We start from the raw sequence: 13,327 nt of genomic DNA, 5'->3' as shown, positions 1-13,327 counted from the left end.
ATTGCGGTTTTCCTTGATATGGAGAAGGCCTTCGACTCGGTCGAATGGCCCTTCATGAATCGGGTGCTGCGGTGCATGGGTCTGGGAGAACCGTTTCTGCAGATGCTGGGTGCCCTATACCACAAACCGACGGCCAGACTCCGCCTGGGCGACTTAGTGACGGAACCCTTGCCAATACGTAGGGGGACCAGACAGGGGTGTCCGTTATCCCCCTTACTGTACGCTCTGGTCGCAGAACCGCTCGAATGCGTCCTGCGGGAATATAATAGCAATGAGGGAGTGAACTTCCCAACCTATAAAATAGTGGTCTCAACATACGCAGACGATACCCTGCTGTGCGTCAGGGACCCAGAGAACAACTTGTCATCCATGCTCCGAGAAGCCGTCCGGTTCGGAGCGCTTTCCGGACTGCGGGTCAACTGGTCGAAGTCAGTTGCCTTACCCCTAACGCCAGCGACCAGCAGATTCAAGATGGAATTCCCATTATAGTGGACCACGGAACCAATTCGATACTTAGGAGTGCGATTGCACCCGGACTCGGACACTCTGCTCAGGGAAAACTATGGGGTTGCATTCAGCAAACTAGAAGATGATGTGGGGGCATGGAGCAGACTGCCGCTATCCGTTATGGGACGCATAGCTATCATGAAAATGGTAATACTGCCCAGATTCCTGTTCCTATTCAGCGCCATTCCGATGATGCTATCGAAGGCCTTTTTCCAAACTTTGACGCAACTCATGATTAAGTTGGCGTGGGCAGGCAAACAACCTAGGGTGAAATAGACGGTCCTTACTCTACCGTGCAGCGCGGGTGGGCTGGGAGCTCCAGACCTTGAGACTTATTACAGGGTGGCTCAAGCCGCCCATCTCCACACTTGGTTACATGGCGATGCGAACATTCCCCATGTGCGAATGGAACGTGTCTTTGCGGACCCGCTCCCTCTCCCAGCCACGTTCTTTAGGCCAGTGGACCGACAGACGGGCATATTGGACTCTATCACGGCCACGAATCATGCACAAATCATGCATGGCACTCTCTCTTGCAGGCGCAGAGTGGTACTCTGTTATACTCACCGAACATGCCCCTGGAGTGGGCCCTTTGGCTGCCACCGGTTAGAGAGAGGGGGGTGGTGAAGGCTCTCTATGACATGGGCATGCGTTTGGCCGGTGACCTATTCTTAAATGGCACGGTGAAGACCTGGGACCAGGCTGCTGCAGACGGAGCACCAGCTCCGCTGCTGCTCCGGTTCCAATATCACAGAGTGCGAAGTGCCCTTTCTGACCTGCTAGGGCCAGATATGGCGTAGCCACCTGAAGTTCCGGAACCTTCGTACGTCATCAAAACAGAGACGCCCCGAAAATTAATAACTAACTTATACAAATTGGCATTGATACACCGACAGCAACAGTTCATGAAAGCCAAAACGGCCTGGCAAAGTGATCTGCAGGCCCCAATAGACGACGCCATGTGGAAGTATTGCTGCACCAGTACTAAAAAGATATCTCTAAATGGTAGACACAGGTTAGTGCATTTCAAATTCCTACAAAGAGTGTACTATATCCCCGAGAGACTGCACAGGTATGGCCTCAGACAGTCAGCTCAATGTGAGAGGTGCCACGAACCAGTGGCCGATTTTATGCACCTCGCCTGGCGCTGCCCTGGGATACAGCAATACTGGGACGGTATATTCACAGCAGTAAACACAACACTAGACCTTGAATTGACCCTGGACCCTGCGCTGCTGGGTCACTCTAGGGGCCTACCGGTGGCGGTTAGACGACTGGTGGACATGGGGATGCTAATAGCTAGACGAGTAGTGGCGTGCTGCTGGATGAGAGGCCCACTCCCGACTGTTAAGAGATGGACGCGCGATTTGCTTTACTGCTGCACGCAATCTGAGACTTATAGCGAGCTATTGCCCCCGACTAGTAGACCTAAGAACTTTTGGGCCCTGTACCAGACACGGCTGGGGGCGGGTGACGCTGGGACCACCGAGGGGGAGGAAACACTGAACTCGGAGCCGCAGTCCGGGGAATCGAATGCTCCAGGAATTAACTAGCTGCCACTCTTATGTGGGGACATGCCCAACAGGAGACCCAAGAAACACTGGAGTATACGTAGAGGTGGAGATTGGAAGACGAGTGCTAGGCGCGCGATACACAGATGGATATTCACTTAGATGGATATGTGGCTGGGCTCAGGCCGCGATCTGACACGGCAGAGGATTAGGGTTCTGGCCCAAGCGGAGCCCATCTTTACGCTAGAGGTGTTTAGGCTTTGGCTGCGACCTTAGTGGTCTGTGGGAAGGGAGGGCTGTGTGTGTGCAGATTGGGGTGGGGGGGGTTTGTTTACTCATTCACAACACGACAAAAGGACCTGCCAGTGGAGTGAGGGAGGGTAGACATAGTTATGGATAGGGGCGGAGAGAGTAGATAGGATTCCACGTCATCCACAGGAGCGATGAGGATCTACATTCTATATTTGATAACGAATTGATGGATACATGACAGTATATTTGACTCGCCGCCGGACCCCAGGGTTGTCGGCTAAAAGGCTGTGTTACAATTGCAACTTTATGTCCTATCCTTCTACTCTACTGCCGCCGGCCCCCAGGTTGTAGGCGTATAGCAGGATGTTATCAAAGAAAGGAGTAATAAAGATTTTTGAAACTTAAAAAAAAAAAAGTTCTATTTATTACACAACACTCACTAACTTATTGGTATATCTCCTACCAGGAGATATGAACACAAATACACAAGAATACTTCAAATGTAACAAGGAACTAAGCACAACACACAGTGGTCTCCAGGGGGAGACCAAATCATCTACTAAAAAAGTGGAATGCAAACTGTGACCGAAATCAGGATTTGGACCAGGAGACTCAGAAGCGCTGGAGACCCAGGAGACAAGCCCAAAGTAAGTACCCCGGAATCCCATGGAGGCTGTGTGCAGAATTGAAACACATACTTGTACTCAACAGAAGTTAACAGGAAAGTCACAGTTGCAGTTTTGAAGAAGAAGGACACTTACCAGTGGACCCTGAAGTAACTCCTTAGAAGATAGAAGGTTGGAGAGTCTCCCCACCTGTGGATACCCCAGGAACCAGGATGCCTACACCATGGAAGCGGGCGGCATAGGTGTGAAGTGACGTTGGAAACTGACGTGGACCACAAAGGAGGACTTCAGTAAAGATGCCGCTGGCGAAGTCTGTGCAAGAGTCCGGTGGAATCCAAGGGTGGATTCTTGAAGAGAAGATTTTGCAAGCAGAGTGGACAGACTATGCCACTTGAAGGTGACCACGAGGCACAGAGGAGCAATGCCCACCGATGTCAGGAGATACAGGACTAATGAGGGTGACCTTGTTGCTGCAGCTGTGAGAACCAGGTAAAGCTGAGGTAGACCAGGACTTGTGCACAAGCTGTACCATTTTGGAAGTTGAGAACCTGGGGGTTGGTGTCCGGCAGGACCACCAACAAGCTTTGGCAGCTGCAAAAGGCGTGGAAAGCACAAAAGGAGCAATGTTGGAACCAGACAGTTCCAATGAACTAACCACAAGCATGAGAGTCAGAACAGACCCAGAGCAAGCAGGAGAACCCACTGAAGTAAGAGAAATCTCTCAGGAGGGCCCACAGGCCAAGGGCAAAGGAGTCACAAGATGATCTTCAGCGGCTCACCAAAGATGAGGGCACACAATGCAGAGGGTGCAGTGAGGATGCTGATCTTAGCAGGAAGAGATGCAGGAGGTTGGAGCTTCTTGTAGCCTGAAGGTCTCTGCAGTGTAGAGCCAACAAGCCTTGGCAATGGCAAGTCAACACAGTGCACAGGGGTTCGGTCCCAGCGGTTCCGACGAGGGATACTGGCCTCAAAATTGTAGGGAGGATAGGACAGGCCTCAAGGGAATTGCAGAACCACGCCCTGTGTTGCTGAGCCTTTGGAAGTCCATGGGATGTCAAAAGCAGCAGACCAGTCAGCTTTGTTGCAGTGCCTGCAGGTCACCTTCACTCCAAGGGAGAATACTTTGGGTGTCTTTAATGCCCACAGGTCTGTTGAATATCCTGGAAGAAGCACAGACACAGAGGACGAAGAAGACTTGCAGAATAGCGAGACCAGGAGCAGCAGGAGTCTTCCTTGATGCAGTCTCAGCTCCAGGCGAAGTCCAGGTGTCCTGGCGGTCGAAGAGTGATGTGGTTTCAGACTTGAGTCTTGTCCCACGATTAATCTGAGGACATGCCCACGGGTAAGCCCTAAGAAAGGGGTTAGGGCAACTCAGGGGTCCCTCCCAGAGGAAGGGTTCAACAGATGGGAGTATACTCCCATATCCTTTGTCTAGCTTCATGCCAGAGCGGGAGTCTGGGGCTCCCAGAACTGGTTCCAACTGGAGTATGCAGGGAGGGCACCAAATGTACCCTGCAAAGCAGTCTGGTGGGACTGCAAAGCTCTCCCACCTCAGCCCAATACACCAAGTCCTGTTTGTGAGGTGGTCACACCTCTCTGTGGCAGGAAACCTATTGTTCTACTTTCCCCTGCTCAAGCTCAGTTCAGCAGCAGGAGGGCAGAATTGTGTCTGGGGTGGGCAGCAGCACTAGCTTGATGGCAGACCCTTGAAAGCTGTTACCGGGAGTACTGAGGGCTTCCAGGAGGAGCCCCCCAGTGCATGAAATCATATCTCCAACACCATTAACATTTTTGGGATATGATTCCAACATGTTTGATACCATATATATGCCCAGGTTTGGCATAGCAACCATACAGTTAGCCATCGCGTAATGATAGATGGCCACTATATGTATCTAAATGGCTGACCGGACTTACAAAGCCTGGAAAATTGACTGGGGATTTTTTAGGGGCACCTACACACTTATAACCCAGCGCCATGCCTTCAGGATTGAAAGGCCTGGCTTAGGGGTGACTTATAGGTTTTAAGTGTAGTGATCTCAGATATAGGAAAACGTATATCTGTCGTAAATGGTGCTAGCACCAACTTACACAGGCTGCAATAACAGGCCTTGATTCACAGTTTAAGTGGTCTCTCATGGATTGCACAATACATGCTGCAGACCATGGGAGACCTCTGGTGTACCTATGCCCTGAATATCTCAGTACCATATACAAGGGACTTATAGCGAAACACCAGTAGCCAATTGTGAAGGTACCAAAGAACTTACCATGTCAAATTTAGGGAAGAAGCAGTGACTGGGGTCCTTTTTGGCAGGAACCCAGTTAGTCTAGTCAAAAATCATACTGACACCAGCAAAAAGTGGGGGTAACCATGTAAGTAGATCCTACTTTCCTACACAACCCCCACCCCCAACGAAAGGAGATGAGAATAATCTTGCCAAGTCGTCTTCATTTTCTTTTTTCTTTTTTTTGTAACTATTATAAAGATAAAATAAGTTTTTCTAGGGGTCACATAGATAAATACATACATAGATAAATATGAGATTCAAGATTAAGAAAAAGTAGGAGCATTTTCAGTTAATAATCACCATCACATTAAATACAATAAAGCAGATCTTATAGATCATCAGGATCCACCCCAACCTCAGTCTTCCATTGATAAATCCGTGTGCATATATTCCTTCCTAATTTTCTGGGCCTCCGGCCCTTTAGTTCATAGACCCCTTTTACCAGGTTAGAAGTAGATAGGAGCCGGGTGAGCCATTCTAACAAGGCTGTGGAGATGCAAATTCTGACTACTGCAATGGCCAGAAACAAAGTGTGGGTGGGCTCCATTCTACCCAGAATTACTAACCCCCAACAATATTAGCGGGCGTTAAGACTACTTTCATCTTTGTCTGGCCAAGATTTAGGGATTCTAAAAAGCCAAATCCCTTTAGACCCAGCCTTTGAACCCATTTATAAACTTGTTTTTCGAGGTCATACTGTTGCAGATTTCTCAACTCAACTCACTATACAGCCGGCTAATTATGCAGCCCTCTTTATCCCTCACCCTTACCATAATGGCATCTTTAGTTATCCCTCTTGGCCCCCCGGTTTTCTTAACTAGGAAGCTGCGTACCTGCGGGTATTTAAAGAAGTCCTTCCAGTCAACCCGATGGCTATCTTGGATCTCAGTAAATGACTTTAAATCCCACAGTACCGAGCAAGTCCCCAATTGTCTTCACCCCTAAGTCTCCCCACCGTTTCATTACAGTATCATGAAAGACTTCTGGAAAGGATGGGTTCGTGAAAAGCGGGGTGTAATAGTTCATTCTTCTGATCCCAGTCTTTGTCTTTAGCACTCCTTACACCCGAAATGCCGCCAGGAGAGTCCTAAACCTTACTCTCTTATAGTAGCTCGGTTCAATAAACTTCAAAAGCAGGTTTGAAGCAACGTCGACTACCAATAACCCGTAAGAGTCTGACATCCTACCCCGGTTCCAAGGGTCCAAAGAATTTCCCCTGTGAAATATACACATGTATTGGAGTGTCGCTGCTAGATAGTACATGTTAAAGTCGGGGACCGCCCATCCTGCTCTTTACCTAGGAAGGGTCATATATTTCAGGGCACTCCTGGTCCTCCCACATGCCCATATGAATCTGTTAACCACACTCTCCTTCTGATTGAACCAAGATTTCCAAATTTCCAGAGGTATTGATCAAAGCAGGTAGAAGACTTTAGGTAGGAAGATCATTTTGACGACATTACTGTGGCTGACTGTTGACAGATGTAGGTTATTCATCCTGCTAAAGTCCTGCACCCCTTTCTGTATAACTGGGATTAAATTAAATTCTACCATTTGGTCTAAGTTAGGTGATATATTTACCCCTAGATAGGTTGCAGATTGTGTTACCTGGGGATCAACTAGGTTCAAATGGCCATTTATGATTTGCGTTTCATGTGGGTTAAGCTTATTTCCCAATTTCTACCAGTGCCACCTCGGAAAGCGGTGTTACGATAGCTAAATCATCCATGTAGCCCAAAATCTTAGTCTTAAACCGTTGGAAACATAAGGGCTTAATACCTGGGTCCGCCTTTATTTTTCATATCAATGGATCGATATAGCAGGGGAACAATAGCGGAGAGCAGGGGCTCCCCTGTCTAGTCCTTCTTTTAATCTTAAGTTCCTCTGTTTGTCCTCCCATCATTAGTAGGCTAGCTTTAGGTGCCACATACATCGCGTGCAGAGCCTCCATAAAACCCATTCCCACTGAGCCATTCAAGAGTAGCCCACAGATAATCCCGGGAGACCCTATTGAATGCTTTTTCCTCATCTAAGAGTATAAGCGCCATAGGGTCTCCTGTGATCGAGGCAGCGTCAAATAGCGTAATGACTCTTCTAACCTGTTCTGTGGTCCCTCTGCCAGGAATAAAGCCATGCTGTCTGGGGGAAATATCTTTCCCAATAACAAGACTCGGCGATTCGCTAATACTTTAGAATATATTTTAGGGTCACTATTCATGAGTGTGATTGGCCGGTATGATCCTGGATCAGTAGACAGCTTCACTTTTTCAGGAAAACAATCATACTGGCCCAAGCCCAGGAGTCCGGGGGTCTCCCCCTTGCACACCTGGCAAAGGGTATAGATAAGGTCGGGCCCGAGGGAAGCCTAAAACACTTTATAAAATTTGAGGGGGATCCGATCGGGTCCAGCTGCCTTACCCGCAGAGAGTTCGCAAAGTGCCCTAAATATTTCTTCCGTCGTAAAGGGGGCTTCTCAACATTCCTGAGAAAATTTCTCTCTATAAACGGAGCCTAGATATTCCCTAATTGTGCTTTCCTCACCAACCCTCTCTGTGTCATATAATTTTTCATAGAATCTGCAAACTTTTTCACGGATATCCAAAGCAGTAGTTACTGGGCGCCCCCTTTCATTATTGATCTCTACAATCTTCACTACACACAGTTTTCTGCCTTATGCGCACCGCCAGTGTGTTCTCCACCCGCTCGCTATATTCATAGCATTCTGTTCACTATGCCATGTACTTCTCTGTTGCTTTTGCTGTTGTTACCTCCCCAATGGCTGCTTTAACCAGAGCAAGCCTACTCATTATGTTCTCTATGGCTGCCCCAGCACCTATAGCCCATATAAGCTCTTCTTCTGTTTCCCTTAATTTTTTATATAACTAATTCTGCTGCTGGTATTGGGTTTTTTTTCCGCAGTAGAACTAAAACTTAATGGCTACTCCCATAAGCCTGCCTTAAAGGCATCCCAGACCATGCCCGTATGTTCGCTACCTCTGCTTCTTTCCATTAAGTCCTCTATCCATACCTTCATCTGAATAATGTATCCCTCGTTGACCAACAATCCCCTTTCAAATGTCCAGCTTTGCTGGGCGCTTTCACCTCCCATATGTGTAATTTTCAATACCAAAGGATTGTGGTCTGACATTACCCAAGGCTATTTTTCAATACAGCAATTCGCTATTATATTTTGTGAAACAAAAAGTAGTCCAGACAGGCAGAAGTCTTATGTGGAGCCATAAAGAGTGCATTCCCTGGATCTAACGTCTTTAGTTGCTGCTAAATGACTATAAGCCCATTACACTGGACTAGGTGACTAAGAGCTCTGTAAAACTGGGGCTTACGGCCTGTGTATTTTCTTAAGTTATCGTCCTTAAATCCTCCCATCCCATTGATGTTCAGATCTCCAAACATTATAATCGGAATGGGCCAAGCAGCCAACTCGTAGTTTAAAAATTCAAATAACTCGGGGTCATCACCAGTTGGTCCATATACTGAGCAGATGGTAAAGATAATTGTGGTGTTATATAGTTTTGCAATAGCCCCGTGCCCATATTTGTCTGTCAGTTGCCTTTTACAGTTAATTTCTTTCTTCCGAGCTAGGATGGCCACCCCTCTTGTTCTAGTACCCTGCGTAGTGAAGGCTATAAGGTTATACCCTAACTGCTCCAACACCCTTTTATTTGTCACTTCAACATGTGTTTCCTGCAAACAGATTGAACCGTAGAATCTTTAAATCCTCTGCCACCTTACACCTTTTACCATGATTGTTTAGGCCACAGATGTTTACTGATGCTATTCGCAGGCTACTCATGTTGGGCTTACCTCTTCTTTCAAAACATGACTTCACCCTTCATCAAATACTGAACGATACCACTATACATCAGTGAAATCTCATGAATCTACTTGTGCCTCATTTCCTAACCCATCTCCCCATCATCCCTCACCCATCGCTAACCCCTCCCTCTATCCCAAACCTCCCTATCCCCCTTCCATCCCCAACCCACCCCACATCACCACCCAAACTTTGAAGCAGACAGACCAGGTGAGGTCTGAGTGATGAAATATGTGCCCCATTGCCATTCGAGAACCATTTAGCTACTCCCTGCCCTGCATAACAGAAAACATCCCCCTTATACATTACTTTTGCTACACCCCAAACACCCACCTTGATTGCAAATTATAAGCTAATTCAGCTTGATTCAGTGTTCTTGCCCAGTCTCTATTTCCGAATTTCATCCATAAATTCCTTTGCCTTTATTTCTGTCGTGAAGACTCTAATGTTGTTATTATATATTATTTTTAGGTTAGTGATTGACATGGGTCAATCAGTTGCCAGAGCCACCATTGCCTTTCCACTGTTAGGTGGCAAGAATCAGGCCGAGTGATGAAGGATTGTTGTAGGAAGGTGGAAATCTGACTATATGGTTACCCCCACTTTTTGCCTGGTGTTTTGCTGGTTATCGACTTAGTTGGACTGGGACCCTGCTATTCAGGGCCCCAGTCTATCTGCTTTCTCTATAAAATGGACTCCATGTACTTTAGGTTCATACCAGATTGGTTACTGGGTCACCCTTGTGAGCCCCTGTATATGGTACCTTAGGTACCAAGGTCATAGGTGCACCCTAGACCTACCAGGGGTTGCAGCATATATTATGCCACCCCTGGTTAGCCTTCCGAACTGACAGGACAGGTCTGTACTTAAAGCCTGGGTAATGTGGTGTAATCACCCCTTAGTTAGATATAGTATATCTCTATCTACCTTATATATAGACACATAGTAACCTATAAGTCATTCCTATGGCAGGCCTTGACAATCCTGGAGGCAGAGTGCTTGGTTTTATGTGAGAGGGTGCCCTAGCATAAGCTGAGCCCATATGCAGCTTTCCGAACCATCTTCTTATAGCTGTTTTATGTTATAGCCATACCATATACTCTTAAGTGCATTATAATCCTCCCAGTTAATGCTAAATTCGGTTTGGCTTTATCAAAACGTGTAAGGTGTAAGCATTCCACCCTTCTAGAGGGAGAAGACATGTAGTTACTGGTAAACCCAGTTAAAGTTAAACAGAGCCCCAGCATCACAAAATGGATGCTGCTGCCACAGACACGAGTCTGCCCTCCTGCTGCTGGACGAAACTCTGGCAGGGGAGGCCTGGACAATAGGTTTCCTGTCCAGGGAGGTGCTAGCACCTCCACAGACAGGCTTTAGTGTGTTGGGGCAGGGAGGGTTGCATTCAGTAAATTCTTTTCAGACACTGCCTGGGGCGCACAAGGTGCTCCATACATTTCCCAGTTCAAACCGGTTGCTGGGGCACTCAGCCCCAGCTCTGGCATGAAACTGGACAAAGGGGAAGGGGTGTAACCTCCCCCTCTCCAGATCCACCCATAGGAGGGACCTTAGAGTTACTCCAACCCCTAAACTTGCTATAAGTATAGAACCCCAGTCCCTAGGACTTTAGATTACCCTGGACGAAACTCTGATACATAATTCCTGGACGTTCGACATTCCATATCGACTGGAAGACGGAAGAAATCTCCCTTGTGGTCAAGGAGTGACCTCCCTGTTTAAAACAGGCACCAACTGCATATTTGCTGGTCTGCATTTTCGAGGCTCTCGCCAGATCCTGAAGAATCTGCACCACAGGATATGGACTTCCAGACATCACTGACGCTGACCTGTGCTCCCAGCAAAGCTGAGACCTGTAGAGGATACGAGAGACGTGGAACCGTAACTCCTGGACATCCTGCGTTTTGCAACCTGCGCCTACATCCCGAGGTATCCTGAAGTTGTGCATTGGGGTGCTTAAAGCCCCAGCCCGAGCACTTTTTGCAGCGAAGCTCAGAGGCCCACACTCCACGAGTGTCCCATGGGCCGGCTTTGTGCATTTCAGCTCGACATGTCTTCGCGGTTCCTAGTCCGTTGGCTAGTGAGCCCCCAAGAAGACCAATCCTTGATATACTTTGCTTTCATGGTTGCTCCAGGCTTGCTCCAACTCCTCTCCAAAGGGCGGAGTACCTCAGACCTTGCTGGTCTGCACCGAAGCCCATCTTGACTTCCTGCGTGGATTGCGTTTGCCAAGGCTTGTTGAGTCCAATCCGGATTCCGACATTGCAGTCAGCTAGATCCTTTGTGGGATAACTTGAATCCAGCTCCTGGTCATCGTCGACGCCTCCTGGTCCTCGTGGCTGAAGAGACCAGCTGCACCTACTCACCTGAAATCACCCGACATCGGCTGGCATCTTCCTATCGCCATCCTGGTCTCTGGCTAGTGACCCAGACTCTGCCTAGTCTGCTTTCAGGTTCTTCACATCTCCGTTCCACCCTTGAATCCACCCGGACACTTTTCCTCTGGTTGCCTGCAGCACTTCTTCGCAGCTCTTCATTGGAATCGACGACGAACCCCGACACCAAAAGACACCTATGCACCCGGCTTCCCTGGGTAAGGTAACACGAGTACTCCGGTGCCCCTGTGGGTTTTGACTCTCGAAGTGTCCTAGTCTAAAGGGGTTCCATCGTAGTTCACCGAGAAGTGCCCTTAAATTGTACATTTGTAACTTGTCCGTTCACTATAGAAAGTCAATGGTAACGCCCGGCTGTGTTTAGACACTGCACGCGTCTCCTGTGGGCCCCCTACATCTTAACCTTTGGTGATTCTAGGCAGCCCCAGCAATTCCACAGGCCCTAGGCCTGCTTTCTAACTCTCACGTGGTTCTTATACCACTATGTTAATATATGGTTTGTGAGGCCCCTAGGGCATAACGTATACTGTGCAACTTATCGTATGCTAATTAAGTTCCTTGTATTGTACTTTTAGCTCTGACCTCATAAAGAGTCCAGAGGGGTTGTGTTCAGAATAAATACATATATATTTGGTATATACCTTGTGTGGTGTGCTTTCATTTGATCATTCAAGAGATTATAATTGGTAAAACAACTTGCTTAACGCGTCTCCGAGTCTTAGCCTGAAGGCTGCTCTCCACAGCTACCACCAGGATAGCTTTCTATAAGGTTGACTTTATAACCTACCATCAATAAGGGTCGTTTGGACTGGTGCAAGGTGCCCACTAGAATAGTGGACATCATATACCAGGCTAACTACTCACATTGGTGAAGAGGTGAGAGGAACACGAAGGCACCCCATCCCCCTAGAATGGGCTCAGCTGCTGCACCGCTTTACTCACAAAACCACACAAACACCCTCAACAACAACATCCCCCTCGCAGTCCACATAGGTATCCCCGCAGAGGCAGGCAGGCGTATACATAGGTCTAGACAGGGACACATAAGACGGGCAATATAGCTGGAAGGGCACGGACCCCGACAGAACACATGTAACATGATCTCCACGGTCACCTCCCCAGGGGCCGATACAGTACCACGCGATATACTCACACTCAACTATCATCTACCAGTAGCTCCGCAACGGAAACCCCCAGTTCACCCCCAATATTCCCCCACGGTTAAAGTTCCCCCCCCCACTGACATATTGTTAGAGACACGAATACTAAAACACCCAGCGAGAGCACGCCATGAGGGAACACACTAGGGACAATGGCAAGTCTCGGACTCGACCTCTAACGTATACCGCCGAAGAATTATACATGTCTTTTCACCCTACCTGAGGTCAGTTATGAGAAGAATCCTACGGCATCTATTATGTTGTACCTGAAATGTAATAACATGTGCAAGAGATCTTCTGTTTCTTATTAATTGTGATTTCTCGCCAAATAATAGTCGAAGATCTACGTGCTTGTAAGATGCAATGACCACTATTGTTGATTAACCCAATGTTTTTAAATGTGAAAACCAAATAAACAAATGTGAAACAAAAAAAACTATTCACATTGGTGTGCAGCGGATGGGATAAGGGCTTGCATTGTTTTACCAAATAATCTTGAGAATATCATTTGAAAGATCACATTAAGGTACCTGTAGGTACATATGAATCAAGTCTTATATACATACGTTCTACTGAACTTACCAGTTGTAGGTGGTAAGGGCTTAGCACACCCTTGCTACAACTCCTAGAGAGGTTCTAGTAGGAAAACAAGTAGTGTAGGTAGGTGCACACACCACACCACACCACACTAGCCATGTCTTTGAGAGCAGGAGGTAGTGCCTCTCTGCCAGATGTCA

The sequence above is a fragment of the Lissotriton helveticus genome, chromosome 8 (assembly GCF_964261635.1).
Source record: "Lissotriton helveticus chromosome 8, aLisHel1.1, whole genome shotgun sequence".
Lineage (NCBI taxonomy): Eukaryota > Metazoa > Chordata > Amphibia > Caudata > Salamandridae > Lissotriton > Lissotriton helveticus.
Note: the sequence above shows the minus strand (reverse complement) of the source record.